We start from the raw sequence: 4,840 nt of genomic DNA on the forward strand, positions 1-4,840 counted from the left end.
TTTTACAGAGAGCTGATTGGTCCATTTTGACAGAGTGCTGATTGGTGCATTTACAATCCCTGAGCTAGACACAGAGTGCTGATTGGTGTGTTTACAATCCTTTAACTAGACACAGAGTGCTAGACAAAAAGGTTCTCCAAGTCCCCACTAGGTTAGCTAGATAGAGTACTGATTGGTGTATGTACAAACCTTGAGCTAGATACAGAGTACTGATTGGTGTATGTACAAACCCTGAGCTAGACATAGAGTGCTGATTGGTGCATTTACAATCCTTTAGCTAGACACAGTGCTAGACAGAAAAGTTCTCTAAGTCCCCACTAGGTTAGCTAGATACAGAGTACTGATTGGTGTATTTACAAACCTTAAGCTAGACACAGAGTACTGATTGGTGTATTTATAATCCCTTAGCTAGACAAAGGTTCTCCAAGTCTCCACTAGACCCAGGAGGCCAGGTGACTTCACCTAGTGGATGGCACACCAGGGCTGTAGGCAGAGCTGCCCGCCAGTCCTGCGGCCGGTCCTGCGCCTGTGCCCTCAAACTTCTCAGCCCAGGAGGCTCAGGCAGCTGCAGGAGCCTACAGGGGTCGGGGGGAGCGGGGGTGGTGGGGAGGTCCCTGAGCCCTGTCTCTCAGGGAGGAAGCTGAGGCCTGGCGAGAATTCGAGCACAGCGCTGGCTGGCAGGAGCTGCTGGGGGGGACCTGGCTGCACTCTCTGCAGCTGCTGGCCTGGGTGCTAAGCCCCTCACTGCCCAGGCCAGTGGCGCCAGCCCTCCACTCTGAGTCCGGGGTCCCCGAGCCCACGCCCACTTGGAGCTCACTCTGGCCCCCTAGCACCACACGCAGCCCTGGTTCCTGCCCGCGCCTCTCCCTCCACACCTCCCCACAAGCAGAGGGAGCCTACTCTGGCCTGGCCAGCCCAGAGAGGGGCTCCCACAGTGCAGCAGCAGGCTGAAGGGCACCTTAAGCATAGCCAGAGCAGATGCCAAGGCCAAGGAGGCGCTGAGAGCCAGTGAGGGCCGCCAGCATGTTGTCACCTCTCACTAGGACTGCAGTCATCACCATATCTGGCTTTTTTTTTTTTTTTTTTTTGAGACGGAGTCTCACTCTGTCGCCCAGACTGGAGTGCAGTGGCGCAATCTTGGCTCACTGCAACCTCTGCCTCCTGGGTTCAAGCAATTTTCCTGCCTCAGCCTCCTGAGTAGCTGGGATTACAGGCACGCACCACCATGCCTGGCTAATTTTTGTATTTTTAGTGGAGACAGGGTTTCACCATATTGGTCAGGCTGGTCTCGAACTCCTGACTTGATGATCTGCCCTCCTCAGCCTCCGAAAGTACTTGGATTACAGGTGTGAGCCATGTTGCCCAGACACATCTGGCAATTTAAAAATTTTTTTGTGGAGACAAGATCTTGCTGTGTTGCCCAGGTTGGTCTGGAACCCCGGCCTCAAGCAATCTTCCTGCCTCAGCCTCCCAAAGTGTTAGGTTTACAGGCATGAGCCATCATGCCTGGCCAAAATTGCATTTTCTTTTTTTTTTTCTTTCTTTTTTTTTTTTTTTGAGACGGAGTCTGGTTCTGTCGCCCAGGCTGGAGTGCGGTGGCCGGATCTCAGCTCACTGCAAGCTCCGCCTCCCAGGTTCAGGCCATTCTCCTGCCTCCGCCTCCCAAGTAGCTGGGACTACAGGCGCCCGCCTCGTCGCCAGGCTAGTTTTTTGTATTCTTTAGTAGAGACGGGGTTTCACCCTATTAGCCAGGATGGTCTCTATCTCCTGACCTTGTGATCCGCCCGTCTCGGCCTCCCAAAGTGCTGGGATTACAGGCTTGAGCCACCGCGCCCGGCCCAAAATTGCATTTTCTAAATCTAATATAGGAAATGCTTTTGAAGTACGTTTATAATAAAAAACTACTTCCACTCAAAACATTTTAGTATTGTTTAAAGAATTTATTACATTAAAAAAAGACCTCTAAACAATTGCTTTTCAGTACTTTCACCAATTTTTTTTTTTTTTTTTTGAGGCGGAGTCTCGCTCTGTCGCCCGGACTGGAGTGCAGTGGCCAGATCTCAGCTCACTGCAAGCTCCGCCTCCCGAGTTGACGCCATTCTCCTGCCTCAGCCTCCCGAGTAGCTGGGACTACAGGCGCCCGCCACTTCGCCCGGCTAGTTTTTTTTTGTATTTTTAGTAGAGACGGGGTTTCACCGTGTTGGCCAGGATGGTCTCGATCTCCTGACCTCGTGATCCGCCCGTCTCGGCCTCCCAAAGTGCTGGGATTACAGGCTTGAGCCACCGCGCCTGGCCCCTTTCACCAATTTTTAGCATTGTTGGGGAACATAAAAAGACATCACTAAGCAAATGTAATCAATAAAAATAAATGAATTAAGTTATATTATATCTCTGATCAAAAGCCTCTGCTACCACCCCATACTTTTGGGACATCAGCTTTCAAACCCATCCACAATCTGATTCGAATTCTAACACTTTAATTTATTGATTGGTTATTTGGCTGATTCTTTTCACAAACACTTTATTTGCCAGATACTTTCCTATTTTCTCTTGTACTTGGACCTTCCATAACCTTTGCTGCAATTTATTTATTTATTTATTTTTATTATACTTTAAGTTCTAGGGTACATGTGCATAACATGCAGGTTTGTTACATATGTATACTTGTGCCATGTTGGTGTGCTGCACCCATCAACTCGTCAGCACCCATCAATTCATCATTTAGATCATGTATAACTCCCCAATGCAATCCCTCCCCCCTCCCCCCTCCCCATGATAGGCCCCAGTGTGTGATGTTCCCCTTCCCGAGTCCAAGTGATGTCATTGATCAGTTTCCACCTATGAGTGAGAACATGCGGTGTTTGGTTTTCTGTTCTTGTGATAGTTTGCTAAGAATGATGGTTTCCAGCTGCATCCATGTCCCTACAAAGGACGCAAACTCATCCTTTTTTATGGCTGCATAGTATTCCATGGTGTATATGTGCCACATTTTCTTAATCCAGTCTGTCACAGATGGACATTTGGGTTGATTCCAAGTCTTTGCTATTGTGAATAGTTCTGCAATAAACATACGTGTGCATGTGTCTTTGTAGTAGAATAATTTATAATCCTTTGGGTATATACCCAGTATTGGGATGGCTGGGTCATATGGTATATCTAGTTCTAGATCCCTGAGGAATTGCCATACTGTTTTCCATAATGGTTGAACTAGTTTACAATCCCACCAACAGTGTAAAAGTGTTCCTATTTCTCCACATCCTCTCCAACACCTGTTGTTTCCTGATTTTTTTAATGATTGCCATTCTAACTGGTGTGAGATGGTATCTCATTGTGGTTTTGATTTGCATTTCTCTGATGGCGAGTGATGATGAGCATTTTTTCATGTGTCTGTTGGCTGTATGAATGTCTTCTTTTGAGAAATGCCTGTTCATATCCTTTGCCCACTTTTTGATGGGGTTGTTTGTTTTTTTCTTGTATATTTGTTTGAGTTCTTTGTAGATTCTGGATATTAGCCATTTGTCAGATGAGTAGATTGCAAAAATTTTCTCCCATTCTGTAGGTTGCCTATTCACTCTGATGGTAGTTTCTTTTGCTGTGCAGAAGCTCTTTAGTTGAATTAGATCCCATTTGTCAATTTTGGCTTTTGCTGCCGTTGCTTTTGGTGTTTTAGACATGAAGTCCTTGCCCATGCCTATGTCCTGAATGGTACTACCTAGATTTTCTTCTAGGGTTTTTATGGTATTAGGTCTAACATTTAAGTCTCTAATCCATCTTGAATTAATCTTCGTATAAGGAGTAAGGAAAGGATCCAGTTTCAGCTTTCTACTTATGGCTAGCCAATTTTCCCAGCACCATTTATTAAATAGGGAATCCTTTCCCCATTTCTGGTTTCTCTCAGGTTTGTCAAAGATCAGATGGCTGTAGATGTGTGGTATTATTTCTGAGGACTCTGTTCTGTTCCATTGGTCTATATCTCTGTTTTGGTACCAGTACCATGCTGTTTTGGTTACTGTAGCCTTGTAGTATAGTTTGAAGTCAGGTAGCGTGACGCCTCCAGCTTTGTCCTTTTGACTTAGGATTGTCTTGGCAATGCGGGCTCTTTTTTGGTTCCATATGAACTTTAAAGCAGTTTTTTCCAATTCTGTGAAGAAACTCATTGGTAGCTTGATGGGGATGGCATTGAATCTATAAATAACCTTGGGCAGTATGGCCATTTTCACGATATTGATTCTTCCTATCCATGAGCATGGTATGTTCTTCCATTTGTTTGTGTCATCTTTGATTTCACTGAGCAGTGGTTTGTAGTTCTCCTTGAAGAGGTCCTTTACATCCCTTGTAAGTTGGATTCCTAGGTATTTTATTCTCTTTGAAGCAATTGTGAATGGAAGTTCATTCCTGATTTGGTTCTCTGCTTGTCTGTTACTGGTGTATAAGAATGCTTGTGATTTTTGCACATTAATTTTGTATCCTGAGACTTTGCTGAAGTTGCTTATCAGCTTAAGGAGATTTTGGGCTGAGACAATGGGGTTTTCTAAATATACTATCATGTCATCTGCAAACAGGGACAATTTGACTTCTTTTTTTCCTAACTGAATACCCTTTATTTCTTTCTCTTGCCTGACTGCCCTAGCCAGAACTTCCAACACTCTGTTGAATAGGAGTGGTGAGAGAGGGCATCCCTGTCTTGTGCCAGTTTTCAAAGGGAATTTTTCCAGTTTTTGCGCATTCAGTATGATATTGGCTGTGGGTTTGTCATAAATAGCTCTTATTATTTTGAGGTACGTTCCATCAATACCGAATTTATTGAGCGTTTTTAGCATGAAGGGTTGTTGAATTTTGT

The sequence above is a fragment of the Rhinopithecus roxellana genome, chromosome 10 (assembly GCF_007565055.1).
Source record: "Rhinopithecus roxellana isolate Shanxi Qingling chromosome 10, ASM756505v1, whole genome shotgun sequence".
In the NCBI taxonomy this organism is placed as follows: Eukaryota; Metazoa; Chordata; class Mammalia; order Primates; family Cercopithecidae; genus Rhinopithecus; species Rhinopithecus roxellana.